Below are 17470 nucleotides of genomic sequence, written 5' to 3'. Positions count from 1 at the left end.
TGGACCAAGATACGGCAGCGCCATTTATGTGGCTCTGTGGCTCTGCTGGGCATGCGGAAGATCCCAGCTTCAGTTCCTAGCATCCCCTTGACCAGGGAGTTGGTGATGTGAAGTCCTCGCAGCTGAGACCCGGGAGAGCTGCTGCCCGCCAGAGTAGGCAGTTCTGACCTTAGTGGACAAGATACGGCATACATTGGCGCTTACGCCAGCTCCTGTGGCCCCTGCGCAGGCATCTGCTGTTTAAAAGATACAGCTTCAGTTCCTAACATCTCCATGACCAGAGTTGGTGATGTAAGTCTTAAAGCTGAGACCTGAAATGGCTGCCAGTGTCAGTGGACAATTCTGACCTTGATGGACCAAGATACGGCAGCGCCATTTATGTGGCTCTGTGGCTCTGCTGGGCATGCGGAAGATCCCAGCTTCAGTTCCTAGCATCCCCTTGACCAGGGAGTTGGTGATGTGAAGTCCTCGCAGCTGAGACCCGGGAGAGCTGCTGCCCGCCAGAGTAGGCAGTTCTGACCTTGGTGGACCAAGATACGGCAGCGCCATTTATGTGGCTCTGTGGCTCTGCTGGGCATGCGGAAGATCCCAGCTTCAGTTCCTAGCATCCCCTTGACCAGGGAGTTGGTGATGTGAAGTCCTCGCAGCTGAGACCTGGGAGAGCTGCTGCCCGCCAGAGTAGGCAGTTCTGACCTTGGTGGACCAAGATACGGCAGCGCCATTTATGTGGCTCTGTGGCTCTGCTGGGCATGCGGAAGATCCCAGCTTCAGTTCCTAGCATCCCCTTGACCAGGGAGTTGGTGATGTGAAGTCCTCGCAGCTGAGACCCAGGAGAGCTGCTGCCCGCCAGAGTAGGCAGTTCTGACCTTGGTGGACCAAGATACGGCAGCGCCATTTATGTGGCTCTGTGGCTCTGCTGGGCATGCGGAAGATCCCAGCTTCTTCAGTTCCTCGCATCCCCTTGACCAGGGAGTCGGTGATGTGAAGTCCTCGTGAAGAGGTCTCGAGACCGGAAGGCTGCTGCCCGGCCAGAGTAGGCCAGTTCTGACCTTGGTGGGACTAAGACACGGGCATAGCGCCATTTATGTGGGCTCTGTGGCTCTTGCTGGCATATGGAAGATCCCAGTCAGTTCCTAGCATCCCCTTTGACCAGGGAGTTGGTGACAAAGTCCCTCGCACTGATATCTGCATGCTGCCTCAGCCAGAGTAGGCAGTTCTGACCTTGGTGGACCAAGGATCTGACTGAAGATACGGCAGCGCCATTTAGGGAGGGTTCGTGGCTTCCTAAATCCTCTCGATCTGTAGAAGGCCCCGTGCTCAATACCAGGTAGCAGGTGGTACAGAAGACTTCTGTCTGCCTGAGACCCTTGGAGAGCAGCTGTCAGTCAAAGCAGGCGATACTGACTGACGGACCAAGCATCTGACTCAGGATGAGCAGTTTCATGTGTTGGTGTGAGCCAGAGCCATTTCTTGAGCTATTCTGAAGTGAAAACACACCCCAGTTTGGGGAGCATGTTTGTGTCCCCCACCCCCACCCCCAAGTCTGTCTATGAGTGGCACCAAAACTCAGGGCAGAGAGAGTCCCGAAGAACTGTGACTAGCCCCGGGTCACCCAGCAGGAATGTAGGAGAGCAGAAACACATCTGGTTCACCAGATAAGCCTCTGCCACTCAGAGGAGGAGTGGGGAATTAAACCCGGTTCTCCAGATTAGAATCCACCTGCTCTTAACCGCTACACCACGCTGGAAATCAGCAGGAGCAAGTCCATCCCTGGCAGGAGGGCTTGTGCCCCCAAGCTGGATTCGTTTTCAAAGTGGAAGGTGGGGGGACTTGGTGAGAAGGCATTTACCAGCAACAAGTGGGGAGCAGAGGGGCAAGCAAGGCCCCCAGTTGCCCCTTCACTCTGCCAATTGCAGTGCCAGCCCCAAACTTAAACCTTAGATGCAGGGAGATGCCCTCTAGTTCTTCAGTCCAGCCCGAAAACCTGGATCCCCAAAGTTGGTTAGATTTGCCCCCTGGCCACAAAATCGGGACCCCCAAAGTTGCTTTGCTTTCTTCGCACAGCCCAAGCGACAGGGGGAAAGAGAGGCAGGCAGGAAAACAGGGGGCTTCCTTCTTTGCGGTCCGCTCAGACACTTGTTAAAGAGCGCAGCTGCAGAGGGCTTTGGGGGGCACTCACGAAAACCCCACGCAAAGCTGTCGCCCACCCCAGAAGTGGGATGAAGACCAAAAGGAAACCGAAAAACCACTTCCCCGGGCGATTCTCAAAAACAAACTAATTCACGAACCAACTTGGGGGAGTTTTATAGCAAGGAAAACCCTCATTTCTATGTTTTTTTTTCCACATTTCATTTTAAGATTTTTCCTCCTCTAAGTGATCTCAGATCTTGACAAACTGCAGGTACGCCGATTTTTTTTAATCACTTATTTTTTTAAAAGGACATCTTTTTTAAACTGAAACGATACATTGTGTTTTTTAAACTTTTTTTTTGTAAAAAAAGAAAGAAAAAAAGAAAACGGGATTCAAACGCCGAGGCTGAATTTGGCCAGTCGCTCTCCTCAAACGGCCTCGGTAAAATCACTGGGAGACGCTTCCGCTGATTTCAACAGGCCCAGTTCAAGAGAACCGCCTGTCGGGTCAGATCCCAGAATTTTTAGGGCATCCTCTTTCCACCTCCCACACTTATTTTTCTAACATTATTTCTAAGTGGGTATAAGGGAAGTGAAATTTTGTAAATAAAGATTACGGGAAACAAATGGCCCCCCCGAAGTTGGGATTTCCTCCCACCCGCCGGGGTTTTTATTCACTGTGTATTTATCTTGTCGTACGGAGAGCTGTTCTCCTTTCTCATGATTTCTTTGGTATATATATTTTTATTATTTTTTACATTGTCTGTCGTGTGTCCTGTGACAGCTGTTGTACAATAGCTATGTTGATAAATTCCTGGCTGCACTGTTTTTTCAATGTAAGCACATGTAAATGAACTATTACCTTCATTTCTTAGGAAACGGGCCCTAGAATATATATATATATACCTCCTGCATTTGCCTTTCAAAAAAGTCCCATTTTTTTGTACTCCCCGTCTTAGTCTCGCAAGCCGAAAGATGCTGGGTGCCTTTTCTCCATCACTGCCCCCCCTCCCTCCGTGGCCACAAAGGAAAAGAAGCAGAGGTGGGACCTACAAAATTGTCACCCTGCTGTGGTGGAACAGACCCACTTTGCCCGGCAGGCCCTAGTCCACCCTAAGCCTCTACCAGGGGTTGCCACCTTCTCCTGGAAAGGGCTTGCTTTCTCTCTGGGTAAACCGCTGCCACCACCTGGCCATTAGAGGAACTGCTGCCCACTGGGGAGGGTCAGGGCTCCCCAGCCTTCCTTGCAACTCTGAGGCCTAGCCTCTGTTTCCCCTCTCCTGGGTTCCTCAGGGCAGATGGGAGGCCCCATAGGAGTAGCTGCTGGCCAACTGCCCGCCTTCCTCCTGGTGCCCTCCTATTCCGATTGGCCATGCTGGCAGGGGCTGATGGGAATTGTAGTCCGTAACATCTGGAGTGCCAAAGGTTCGCCACCACAGCGATAGCGCATCCACAATGGTGGAGACGTAAGCGGTACAGAGAACTGTTCCCCACATCTGGGGTTCAAAAGTATTTATTAACAACTAGTGAGGCCCGGCCACGCGTTGCTGTGGCAATTGTCCTTCTCATCACAGTCCGCAACCCACACAGATGTCCATGCAGGTCCAATGGTCCGCAGTATAGCCTTGTGCAAAAGAAGCGGAGCCAGTAGTGTTGGTTCGCCCCCACCCCGCGGATTTTCTTAGAAGAAAAAGGCAAACTCCAGTTCGCTTTTAGTAAAAGAGAGCTGTGGCAAATATGCGTGAGAAAGTGGGTAAGTGGTATTTGGAGGGCAGAGTGAGGATGAGCTGGATGTGTGTTGTGTGGTAGCAGTGGGTGAGCACAGAGAGTCTGCGTGTGAGGGGGGGGACCCCACCTGACGTCTCACACGGCAAAGTGTGTATGTGTTTCACTTCCACTCATATTACCTAACAGTATTACCTATTTACTGTTTTCACTGCTCATCTCTGCCCATCTGCACGGACATCCTAAGCCCTCAGGCCACAGACAGACAGGCTGCACGAACATTCTAAGGGTGACAGTTAAACACAGCCAGCTTCATGGCCTGGTGCGCCAGGAAAAAGACGTTTTACCTGGCTCAGGTATGGACTTTCGGCGATTTGAAGGGCCGATTACCTGCCCAGAATGGGGAGGGACGTCCTGTGAAAATTTGGGGGCGATCCGTCCAGCCGTTTCGGCGTTAGGGTGTGACTAACAAAGTCACTGTTAGCTTTTTATAGATAGATAGATAGAACGGTTGCAAGTATGTTTTAGCACTGCACCAGATCGAGCAAGGGTTTCCAAAGCAAATGAGATATAAATGCAATTCCTCTATCCCTTTCTCTATACGTACTCTACTTGCTGTTATAATAGGGTCGGCTCTTAAGCTTAGAAGGTTACAATCCTCACAGAGTTCCCATTACCTGGAAGACTGGTCAGCTCCGTGGGCGAGCACATGGTCCCAAAATGGCTGCTCTCTCCAGAGCCCAGGCAAGAGGTCTGCTCCCTTCAGTGGCCCAACTAGGAGAGATTTCCCCTCCCTGCTCCCAGGAGTTTTATCAGTTCCCTGGCCCACCCCTTTTTGACCTGGATTTGTCTGGGTCAAGGAATCTTTTCCCCCCTAGGTCAGGTAGCATTTCCCAATGTCCTTTTAGCATTTTTAAGTCCTCCAAATCTATGATACCTGCTCAGAGAAGGGGAGAAAAGGGGGGGGGAGAAGGAAGGAGCCATTTCCTCACACTTGGAACAGAGAGGTCCCACCAGAGAATCTCAGCCAAAATATAACGGTGGCATCCTCTGAAAATGCGTCAAGATGCTCTTCATTTATCCACCGCTTTTTCCCCCAGTGAGGAACCCAGGCACATCACACTCTCCTCCATTCTATTCTCACAACAGCCCTGTGAGGTGGGTGGGGCTGAGAGAGCTCCGAAGAACTGTGACTCGCCCAAGGTCACCCAGCTGGCCTGTGTTGGAGTGCACGAGCTAATCTGGTTCACCAGATAAGCCTCCACAGCTTCAAGTGGCAGAGCGGGGGATCAAACCCGGTTCTCCAGATTAGAGTGCCTCTGCTCTTCGCCACGACGCCTCGCTGGCTCAGGGGAGAAAGAAAAGGCAGTACTAGTCTTAATAGACCAACGGCCTCACAAGACAGTTGCCACTAGTTAGAGAAAAGGTGTGGCTCAATGGCAGAGCATTTGCTCGGCGTTCCGAAGGTCCCAGGTTTGATCCTCGGCATCTCCAATTGAAAAGACTCGGTTTGAGGTGATTCAAAAGGCACTTTTCTGCCTGACACCCCGGAGAGCAGCTGCCAGTACATAAGAACATAAGAACAAGCCAGCTGGATCAGACCAGAGTCCATCTAGTCCAGCTCTCTGCTACTCGCAGTGGCCCACCAGGTGTCTTTGGGAGCTCATGTGCAGGAGGTGAAAGCAATGGCCTTCTGCGGCCATTGCTCCCGAGCACCTGGACTGTTAAGGCATTTGCAATCTCAGATCAAAAAGTTCAAGATTGGTAGCCATAAATCGACTTCTCCTCCATAAATCTGTCCAAGCCCCTTTTAAAGCTATCCTGGTTAGTGGCCATCACCACCTCCTGTGGCAGCATATTCCAAACACCAATCACACGTTGCGTGAAGAAGTGTTTCCTTTTATTAGTCCTAATTCTTCCCCCCAAATAAGTCAGTACGATACTGACCATGATGGACCGCTGGTCTGATTCAGAATAAAGCAGCTTCCCGTGTGAGAAAGTTCGAGGAAGCCGTGTGTCTGGTGTCATGGCTGGTGACTTTATTCCGGCATCCGATTTCACAGATCAGAGTCCCCTCCCTTTTGTGAACTTCAGTTGGCCGAGGGGGAAAGAGGACGGGAAGGCCGGCGCGCCCTCTAAGAGGTACCCTCAGCCCGGTTGCTGTGCCAACCACAAAGCAACACAAGATGAAGCACCGTGACCCGAACAGCAGCAATTAGTCATAATTGCATCTGGCAGCCTTTGGTTCCAATTGTATACAATCTGCCCTCTGCGTGTGTGAATCGGTCAACTGGAGATTTCAGGTGAAGATGCCACTCCATTAATCCGGCTACCCTTCGGGAATATATAAATCCATGCTGTGCTGAGATGCATGGGCTCAGGTTGCAGGCTTAAGCACCCGAATAAGTGATCGTTGACTCCACCCCGCTTGGCCAGACCTCGCAGGAGAAGAGGAGGGGTTGCCAGCCAACAGGTGAATCCTAGACCAGTGGTGGTGGACCTATGGCACGGGTGCCAGAGGTGGCACTCAGAGCCCTCTCTATGGGCACTTGCAAACAGAGTTCATCATGTGGGGGTAAATTCCCCCACACACACACACATATCTAGGCTGGCCTGGGCCACTGGGCTCGATTATTAGCATTAAACCTAAGACCTAGTTTTGGGGAAGCAGTGTAGGTAACCCTGTTAAGCGCTGTTAAACCCCACTGATTTTCACGCGAAGAACTAAAGCGTGATCCTTTACCTGGGAGTAAGCTCGGTTGCTGGCAATGGGGCTTGCTTCCGAGTAAACCCTCCTAGAGTCATGATTCACCCATTGGAAGAGTTGCATGGTTGCTTCAAAGCAAAGCCACCGACTACCACCAAGCTTACTCCCGAGTAACGCATGCCTACCACCAAGCTTACTCCTGAGTAACACACGCCTTGGAGCCAACCGTTTTTTCTAAACTAAAACCTCAGTATTCAGGTTAAATTGCCGTGTTGGCACTTTGCGATAAATAAGTGGGTTTTGGGTTGCAGTTTGGGCACTCGGTCTCGAAAAGGTTTGCCATCACTGTGCTAGACCCTTTCTGCACATGCAGCATAATGCCGTTTCAATCGCCTTTCAATGCACTTTGCAGCTGGATTTTGCTGTGCGGAATAGCAAAGCCCACTTGCAAACAATTGTGGAAGTGGACTGAAATTGCATTATTCTGCGCGTGCGGAAGGGGCCCTAGAAATAGCCCAGAACTACAGCTGCTCTTCAGACAATAGAGATCAGTTCGCTTGGAAAAAACGGCAGCTTTGGGAGAGGGAATCTATGGGACCGTATCCTCACTGATCTCTCTCCCCTTCCCAGGGGCCATTCCCCCCCCCCCCCAAATCTCTAGGAATTCCCCAACTAGAACCAGCATTTTACTTAATATGGCTCATGCTGGCAGAAAACACAGATGGACCCCCTCAGTCTTATGTGGATGGAAACTTCCATCTACACAGCCAAGCTGGCGTTTAGAAGAGGCAGCGTGGTGTAGTGGTTTAGAACGATGGACTCTAATTTGGAGAACTGGGCTTGATTCCCCACTCCTCCACATGAAGCCCGCTGGGTGATCTTGGGCCAGTCACGGTTCTTTCAGAACTCTCTCAGTCCCACCTGCCTCGCAAGGTATCTGTCGTGGGCAGTGGCATAGCACCTGGGGGTGGGTGCGCCGCTGCGGGGGTGTGGCAAAGGCGTTCCGGGGCGTGGCAGGGGCGCAGGGTTCACGCGTGCCCCGGGCGCATTCCCCCTCACTCCACCCCTGGTTGTGAGGAAGAGACAAGAAGGAGTTTGCAAGCTCCTTTGAGATTCCTTACGGGAGAGGAAAGCAGCATATAAAAACGAAATTTTTCTTCTCCCAGAAGTCTCCCTGCTCTCATCAACCTGAGGTTCATAGGAGGATACCTTTTCCACCAGCCCACATGGGTGGGGCCAGGCTGTGATTGGTCGATGGGGAGGAGAAAGCACTCTGCACATGCTCAAAACAGCTTACTGCTTTGGTAGTTCCCCAACTCGTGCTCAGCCAAATGCTATCACTGAAAATAAGCTCTGTATTGCAGTTCAGATGCCATCTGAGCAAAGTCACTGCAAAGTCACTGCAAAACAAAGAATCTTGGGCAAATTTCTTGGGGTGCCTGGAAGGGGTGTATTTTTAAAGCTAGTGACACCAAATTTTCTGGGTATCATCTGTTATTCTTATGATGCCACCCAAGTTTGGTGAAGTTATGTTCAGGGGGACCAAAGTTATGGTCCCTCAAATGGGTAGCCCCCATCTCCTGTTAGCTCCCATTGAAAACAATGGGGATGGGGGCACCCCCTTTGGGGGTCCATAACTTTGCTGCCCCTGAACCAAACATCACCAAATTTGGGTGGTATCATCAGGACAGTCTCTGGATGGTACCCTGAAAACACACAAAGCGACTTCCCTGAGAATGTTGGCTATTTGCGTGACCAAATGGAAGCCCAGGGACATAGGGTACCCCCTGTCCCTAGGCAGGAACGCCACTGTCAGATGGGCCTTGGCTTAATGGAAGGGCATCCTGACGGAAGCTGCCAGATTTTTTTTTTTTGGCGGCTGGAATCCTGTGCCATTCATCTTGCCCTGGGCTCCAAAGATATTCCAGTGTGCCATCTTGAACCAGGGCAGCTTCTGTTTGCAACGATGGGCCTCAAATGCATATCTCGTTGGCCACTACATTGCAACCATCTCTCAAGATTCTAAAGCAGGGATGTCCAACCTTGGCCCTCCAGATGTTCATGGACTACAAGTCCCATCAGCCCCTGCTGGAGAGCCAAGGTTGGACATCTCGTAGATGGTTGTGGAGGGTTTTCCGGGGCTGTGTGGCCGTGGTCTGGTGGATCTTGTTCCTAACTGTTACACGGTGTGTAACAGACTTCCCTCTGTGATACACCTCTGAAGATGCCAGCCACAGATGCAGGCGAAACATTAGGGACAAGATCCACCAGACCACGGCCACACAGCCTGGAAAACCCACCAGAACCAGTTGAATCCAGCCGTGAAAGCCTTTGACAATACATCCCTGTAGATCTTCTTCTTCGAGAATCACCAGCTAGCCAGAAATGACCCGCACACTTCCAGCCTGTTCTCGCACCATTATCAGTAGCTGGATTTTTTTAAAAAAAAAGGTAAATCCACAGCATGAGCAGAAGCATGCTTACGAACTGATGCCTTCCGGCCAAGCTGCTCTCAAAAGCAGATGACTGTGAGCCAGCAATCAAGTTGGCAACCCAGCCGGATATCTTCCCCACCTCTGCAATTCACCAGTGCTTGAAATGCGTTCCGTGCGCTCCCACAGATGTTCCATGCGCACCCACGCAAGCCCTAGAGGCAGCAGGAAGAGGATAGAAGTCTGTGCAGAGATATGTCCGGTTCGAGGCGAGGTCAGGCACGGGGCTTGGTCAACGGGAAGATTCCAGAATGTTTCAGCAAAGAAGACAAACGGGGGAGTGAATGGGAAGGGGTCCAGAGAGAGGAGGAGGAGCTTGCTGGATCCAGGAGGGGATCTGCCAACTGGATGAGACCCAGGGAAAATTTTGGATGCAGCCTTATGTCTGCAAGGCAGGACAGTCTACTAGCTTTCCAAATCACCATCCCGTTGTTTTTTATTATTATTATTATTATTATTGTTATTATTATTATTATCATCATCATCATCATCATCATCATCATCATCATCATCATCATCATCATCATCATCATCATTATTATTATTATTATTATTATTATTATTATTATTATTATTATTATTATTATTATTATTATTATTATTATTATTATTATTATTTGGGTGCTGTGTGGTTTCCGGGCTGTATGGCCGTGTTCTAGCAGCATTCTCTCCTGACGTTTCGCCTGCATCTGTGGCTGGCATCTTCAGAGGATTTGATAGTAGGAGTGGAAAGCAAGTGGAGTATATATACCTGTGAGGTCAAAAGGTGAGGCCCTCTGAATAGATAAACCAACCTGGACACAGAATATTATTTGAAAACACAGAAATTCTGGACCACTCTGACAACCACTACGTCAGTCTACACAGAAAAGCCATTGAAATTCACAAGCACATGGACAACTTCAACCGGAAGGAAGAAACCATGAAAATGAACAGAATTTGGCTGCCAGTGTTGAAAAACAGTGACAAATCAGCTCCACACAAACACAGGACCACTGTAGACAATATCAATCAAACAAAGACCAGGATACTTCTATTCAGATCCATTCACCTATTGGCCTTGCTATCTTCATTGTTACTCCCAGGCTTCAGACTTCTTTGTGACTCACATACCAGGCTACTCTATTCAGAGGGCCTCACCTTTTGACCTCACAGTATATATACTCCACTTGCTTTCCCAACATCAGATCCTCTGAAGATGCCAGCCACAGATGCAGGCGAAACGTCAGGAGAGAATGCTGCTAGAACCCGGCCATACTGCCCGGAAACCACACAGCACCCAAGTGATTCCGACCGTGAAAGCCTTCGACAATACATTATTATTATTATTATTATTATTATTATTATTATTATTATTATCATCATCATCATCATCATCATCATCATCATCATCATCATCATCATCATTATTCTTATTATCATTGACATCATCATCTTTTTCCTTTATTTATTTATTTATTTTATTTATTTATATTTTAGACTTGTAGGCATGCCTCTTCCCGAAGAAGGGCTAAATTGGCTCCCAATATAACTGTTTCCAACAACAACTCAAAAATAATATAACTTAACAAATTTACAAAATTCCAGCAACAATCAGACATAATTTTAAAACAGCTCAACAATATAACTATTCAAACACTTCAAGCGGTTCAAACCGCTGCAGTCTAACAGTTTAAAAACAGTTCAAAACAGTTTAAAACGAAGTTTAAAACGAGGCGCCCAATCCCAAAGCTAAAGGAGAGGAAAAGATAAACAGTAAGAAAGAGAGAGAGAGGAAGAAAGGGGAGGAGGAACGAAGCCGGGCCCAGATGGAATGCGACAATGGGCCGACGGGTTGGCAGAAGATGAAAAAAATTGGCTGACCTCAGTTTAAAATCCGGCTTCCTACGGTCAGTGGGGGGGCAGTAAAGACACATGACCAGCCTCTCCAAAGGCCCGATTGGACATAACGACTCTGTTTTGCAGGCCCTCGCGGAACTCCCCAAGGTCCCTTAGAGCCCGAACTGATGGAGGTAGAGCATTCCACCAGGCAGGGGCCCAGAGCGTAAAGGCCCTGGCCGGGTCGGAAACCAGCATCGTCGCGAGGCTAGGGGTCACCAGCAGTTCTGCCACCGCTGGCCCGTAATGGCCTATGTGGGACATAAAGGGGAGTGATCGCGGTCCAGCAGGTATAAGGCCCCATGCGGCCCGTAAAGGCCTTAAAGGTTATTCACCCAACACCTTGAAGGCGATCCGGAACTCCCGCAGGGAGCCAGTGCAGGAATGACATAGCACCAGGGGTGATATGATCCGAAATAATCACCCCCCCCTGTCAGAAGCCGAGCAGCTGCATTCTGGACCAGCTTCAGCTTCGGATCAAAGCATGAGGAGGCCAGCGATAAGCGGTTACAGTAATCCAACACCGGTACGGACGTCATGGATCACTGATGGCCAGAGTCGGGCGGAGAAGATAGAGGAGCCAACACGCGGCGCCTGGCGAAGATGAAAAAAGCGCCAACCTACAGGTTACATGGGTCACCTGGCTCTCCATTGATTAAGGCAGAGTCGAAGCCCGGACCCCAGGCTCTGCGGGCCAGGGATGTCGGGGCCAGAGCGACCCCTTCCAAGATAGGCGGCTGGAATTCCCTCGGTCCCTCCCCGGCAGCCCAGCCCGAGAGGACCTCCGTCTTTGTTGGATTGAGTTTTAACCTACTCTGCCTCAACCAACCAGCGACCGACTCCAGACAATGCTGTAGGAAGCTGCTGGGGCAGAGGCAGCGCCCCTCTCCATCAACAGAATGAGCTGGGTGTCATCCGCATATTGGTGACAAACCAGCCCAAAGCTCCGCACCAGCTGAGCAAGGGGTCGCATGTAGATATTAAATAAAAGCGGGGAGAGTAAGGCCCCCTGGGGAACCCCACAACTAAGTGGAGCCCTTTGGGAGGCCTCATCCCCGCACCACACCTGCTGACCCCATCCCTTATTATTTCAATTTATTCCCTGCCCTTAACAAATAGTTTCAGTTTTAGCCAACTGAGATGAAACCATGCTCCACCCACATTCAATTCTATTCTATTTTACATTTATTATTACACCACAGTCTCAGGACAGGTTACAATAAAACATGCAGCATTAAACTGATGACAGTAAAAACACAAGAAAACACAGTATTTTCTTTTTAAAAACACACACAATAAAGCCCCATTTTAAAAAGAAGAGTCTGAATTTATATCCCCCTTTCTCTCCAGTAAGAAGACTTAAGGGGGCTTACAAACTCCTTTCCCTTCCTCTCCCCACAACAACAGACACCTTGTGGGGCTGAGAGACGTCCGAAGAACTGTGAGTAGCCCAAGGTCACCCAGCAGGAATGTAGGAGTGGGGAAACAAATCTAGTTCACCAGATAAATTAAACCTGGCACTCCAGAATAAGAACATAAGAACAAGCCAGCTGGATCAGACCAAAGTCCATCTAGTCCAGCTCTCTGCTACTCGCAGTGGCCCACCAGGTGCCTTGGGGAGCTCACATGTAGGATGTGAACGCAATGGCCTTCTGCGGCTGTTGCTCCCGATCACCTGGTCTGTTGAGGCATTTGCAATCTCAAAATTAGAGTCCACCTGCTCTTAACCACTACACAATAAAATTGCATTCTGAAAACCCAGACACAATCTAAAATCTCTCACACCCACTCACAAAAATGGATATGGGAGTGTACAAAGGATAGACTCATCAAATTATTCAGAGACCTGTATTCTTTAGTCAATTGAGCCAAAACCTGCTGCCCCTTGCAATATTTAATGGCTCACTCTAGCCAAACATTCCTTAACCCTGAAGCCTTAACAATAAATAAGAAAACCAGAACAACCCGGGGTCTATATAGTCAAGCATCCTTGGTTATAGTTGCCAATCCCCTGATGGGTACAGTCAATCTACTTTTACACCCAAAAAGGTGTAAAGGACAAGAGCTAATGCACTTGTCCCGAGACAATGATAATTTTCAAATCTTTATAATGCAACACAGGTACAGAAATGCGTCCCTGATCGTTCATCAAAATACATCATTCAAACTTGCAAAAGGCTACAATGTTTACTGTGCGAAGAAGCATTTCTGTATCTACATTGCACTATGACAGTGGTGGTGAACCTATGGCACGGGTGCCAGAGGTGGCACTCAGAGCCCTCTCTGTGGACACGCGCAAACAGAGTCCCCCCCCCCCCCCCACACACACACATCTAGGCTGGCCTGGGCCGTTGGGCTCGATTTTTAGCATTAAACCTAAGACCTAGTTTTGGAGAAATAGTTTTGGAGACCCTAGTTTTGGAGGGTTTTGGAGGTAACCCTGTTAAACCCCACTGATTTTCATGCGAAGAACAAAAGCACAATCCTTTACCTGGGAGTAAGCTCTGTTGCTGGCAAAGGGGCTTGCTTCTGAGTAAACACTCCTAGGGCTGTGATTCACTCATTGGAAGAGTTGCACGGTTGCTTCAAAGCAAAGCCACCGACTACCACCAAGCTTACTCCCAAGTAACGCACGCCTCGGAGCCAACAATTTTTTAAAACTAAAACCTCAGTATTCAAGTTAAATTGCTGTGTTGGCACTTTGCGATAAATAAGTGGGTTTTGGGTTGCAATTTGGGCACTCGGTCTCAAAAAGGTTTGCCATCACTGCACTATGAAGATTTGAACATTATCATTGTCTTGGGACAAGTGCATTAGCCTTTTGGGTGCGAAAGTGAATTGACTGTACTTTTATAATGCACCCATCCCATAATAATATTTTGAATATGGTGGAACCCCCAGGTGGGGCCTGGAGTTCTCTCAGACCTACACAATCTACAGAGATCAGTTTCCTTGGTGGAAATGGACGCTTGGTTGGGTGAACTCTTGGGCATCACATTCCCCTTCTCCCCGAATTCTCTCCTCCCTAGGCAACACCCCCAAACCTCCAGGAATCTCCCAAGCTGGAGTTGGCAACTCTGGTGGCTAACCAGGGCCCTGGACGGTCAACAAACGGGTCATAAGGGACAAGCCCTTTCCCTATCTTGCTTCCTAGCGTTTGGATTCCGACTTTTACTGCCCCTACATCTGGAGGTTCTCTTTATTCACCATGCCAAGAAGAAGAAAAGAAGTTGAGTTTTATACCCTGCTTTTCTCTACCTCTAACTAGTCTCATACAAACTACTTTTCCCTTCCTCTCCCCACAACATACACCTTTCATGAGGTTGGTGGGGCTAAGAAAAGTCTGAGAAAACTGTGGCTAGCCCAAGAGCTCCCAGCAGGTCATGTGGAAGATCAGGGAATCAAACCCAGTACTCCAGATTAGAGGCCACCTTCCTTAACTGCTATACCACGCTGGCTCATCTAATAGCTGTCGATGGGTCTTTCAGGAATTTGATCATTGCAGCTTAGGTTCGCCACAGCTTCTTTTTGCAAAGTTTACAAATAGTTTTTGCAAAAAGAAGAAGAGAAGAGTTTTGGATTGATACCCCATCTTTCTCGCCTGTAAGGAGACTCAAGGTGGCTTACAAGCTCCGTTCAGTGGCGTAATGGTAAAGAGCAGGTGCACTCTAATCTGGAGGAACTGGGTTTAATTCCCTGCTCTGCCACGTGATCTTTGGAGGCTTATCTGGGGAATTCAGATTAGCCTGTGCACTCCAACACACACCAGCTGGTTGACTTTGGGCTAGTTACAGTTCTTTGGAGCTCTCTCAGCCCCACCCACCTCACAGAGTGTTTGTTGTGGGGAAAAGAAAGGAAAGGAGATTGTCAGCCCCTTTGAGTCTATTTACAGGAGAGAAATGGGGGGATATAAATCCAACGCTGCTGCTTCTTTCCCTACATTCCAGCCCAAGGTCACCCGGCAGGAATGTAGGAGTATGGAAACACATCTGGTTCACCAGATAAGCCTCTGCCACTCAGGTGGAGGAGTGGGGAATCAAGCCCGGTTCTCCAGATTAGAATCCATCTTCTCTTAACCACTACACCATGCTGTCTCTCCAGCGTGTGGCTCTGTGTTCAGCTTACCTGTGAAGACTGATGAGAAAGCCTCAGTGGCAGCAAATTGAATTAAGAGAAGATCAAGAAGTCAAAGCTGCATACACAGAAAGCGGCCCAGAGTTGACAAGACAATGTTAGTGCTAATGGGGCGGGGGGAGTGGGGTGTAACAGATGTGCAGGGACTCCTGGTTCCTTCAAAGTTCACCTTCTGTTCTGGGAGTCCTGTTTTCTAATCCAAGATAGCTGGACAGCGGGTTCAGTTACCCATTACCAAGAAAAATGCACTTTGGGGTACTCGTCATGGGGCACTTTCACAGATGCCGGATAATGCCCTTTCAATCCGCTTCCGATGCACTTTACAGTTGCATTTTATGGTGTGAAAGGGCTACATCCACTTGCAAACGCTCGTTAAAGTGCATGGATCGGCGTGGTGGAAAGTCCCCGTGGGTTTGTGCATTGCTGTCCTTCAAGACACCTTCCGGGGGTGACTCCCGAGCGCAAATTGAAGCAGCGCCTCCAAAAGCGGGGAAAATAACAATAGTCTTATGTGGTACAGTGGAGGTGATTGAACTCATCAGAGGTGCTATACAGCAAGCATTTGTCACACACACACACACACACACACACACACAAACGCAGTGCACCCCCCTGCCCAAGACTTAGGGCAGAAATTAGAGTTGCCATCTCCAGTTTAGGAAATTCCTGGAGATTTGGGGGTGGAGTCAGGGGATGGTGGGATTTGGGGAGAGAAGGGACCTCATCAAGATATGATGCCACAGAGTCTACCTTCCATAGTAGCCATTGTATCTAAGGAAACTGATCTCTGTATTCTAGAGATCTTCTGAGGCAGCAGAAAACAAACTTGCTCCCTCTTTGACATGACACCCCTTCAAATATCTGAACATGGCTATCATGTCACCTCTTAACCTTCTCTTCACCAAACTAAACATCCCCAGCTCCTTAAGTCTCTCCTCATAGGGAATGGATTCCAGACCTCTGACCATTTTGGTTGCCCTCCTCTGGACCTGTTCCAGCTTGTCAATATCCTTCTTGAATTGTGGGGCCCAGAACTGCACACAATATTCCAGATGAGGTCTAACCAATGTAGAATAGAGAGGTACAATTACATCCCTCGATCTAGACCAGCCATTCTCAACCAGGGTTCCGTGGTACCCTGGGGTGCCGTGAGCATGTCCCAGGGGTACCGCGGCAACACTACCGCCCCCCCCCATTTTTGTGGTGTCTCCCACCGGCACCAGCAAGGACATGGAGCTGGCCCATGGGGCAGGGCCTGCCACAAGGTCAGCAGCCACCCCCACCCCCAGTGCTACCCTTCACCCTGGGAGGGGAAGGTGGGGTGTGTGGCAAACCGGGGCAATGGGAGGGGAAGGTGGAGGGTGGAGGGCGGTGACAGGGGTCCTGTGAGATATGAAGAGTGAGGTCAAGGGTACCCTGACCTCGAAAAGGATGGGAAACGCTGATCTAGACACTATACTCCTATTGATATAGCCCAAAATCGCATTGGCTTTCTTGGCTGCCTCATCACACTGCTGACTCATGTTTCATTTATGGTCTACTAAGACTCCCAGATCCCTTAAACTTAAGACTGCCCTTATTCGTGACCCCACCCCACCCTTATCTTGTCCCTTTTTGTAGTTAGTAAATGTCTCCGCTCTCACTTGGAAGAAGTAGCTGCTATGTTTTCTTCTGAGTTTTCTACAAATGCTCCCCAAAAAGCCCTCATCTTTGCTACCCTAGCAAAGAAGGGAAGAATTTAATTTTGGGTCCCAGCTGTTATAATTCTTTCCTTTCCATAGACCATGCACACGGGACCACTGTCCAGGGTCCTGAACCAGCCGACAGGTGTAGCTATAGACACCTATTATGTTTAAAAGTGTCTTGCAGTAGGGAGAGAAGACGGCATGATATAGCTCAGTGATGGTGAACCTTTTCGAGGCCGAGTGCCCAAACTGCAACCCAAAACCCACTTATTTATCGCAAAGTGCCAACACGGCAATTTAACCTGAATACTGAGGTTTTAATTTAGAAAAAACAGTTGGCTCCAAGGCACACATTACTTGGGAGTAAGCTTGGTGGTAGTGGCTTTGCTTTGAAGCAACCATGCAACACTTCAAATGGGTGAATCACGACCCTAGGAGGGTTTAGAAGCAAGCCCCGTTGCCAGCAACCGAGCTTACTCCCAGGTAAAGTATTGCGCTTTAGTTCTTCCCATGAAAATCAGTGGGGTTTAACAGCACTTAACAGGGTTACCTATACATTGTACCCAACGGCCCAGGCCAGCCTGGATGTGTGTGTGTGTGGGATTTTCTGCCCCTCTCCCCACATGACGAACTCTGTGCGCGTGTGCCCACAGAGAGGACTCTGAGTGCCACCTCTGGTTCGCCAGCACTGATATAGCTTGATCTTGTCAGACATCAAA

This window comes from Sphaerodactylus townsendi, linkage group LG10, assembly GCF_021028975.2.
Source record: "Sphaerodactylus townsendi isolate TG3544 linkage group LG10, MPM_Stown_v2.3, whole genome shotgun sequence".
NCBI classification, from domain to species: domain Eukaryota; kingdom Metazoa; phylum Chordata; class Lepidosauria; order Squamata; family Sphaerodactylidae; genus Sphaerodactylus; species Sphaerodactylus townsendi.
This window is presented reverse-complemented; position numbering follows the sequence as displayed.